The following is a 243-nucleotide window of genomic DNA, read 5'->3' as shown; positions in this document are numbered from 1 at the left end:
CTTTCACAGCAGTTTTTCTCCAGTACAGGATAAGGCTGAAGATCAGTCATAATATCTTTTCAGTTCTCTTTAATCACACTATTTGCTCAGTCTTTCTTGGATCACACAATTTGCTCAGTCTTTCTTTGTCTTATATGACATTGAAATTTTTGCTAAATAATCTCTAACCCCCTCCTTTTTAAATCTGATGTTCCTCGTTTTGTTTGTCAGATGTTTCCTCAGGATTAGATTCAGGTTATACAT

This window comes from Pteropus alecto, unplaced genomic scaffold (genome assembly GCF_000325575.1).
Source record: "Pteropus alecto unplaced genomic scaffold, ASM32557v1 scaffold95, whole genome shotgun sequence".
Classification (NCBI taxonomy): Eukaryota; Metazoa; Chordata; class Mammalia; order Chiroptera; family Pteropodidae; genus Pteropus; species Pteropus alecto.
Note: the sequence above shows the minus strand (reverse complement) of the source record.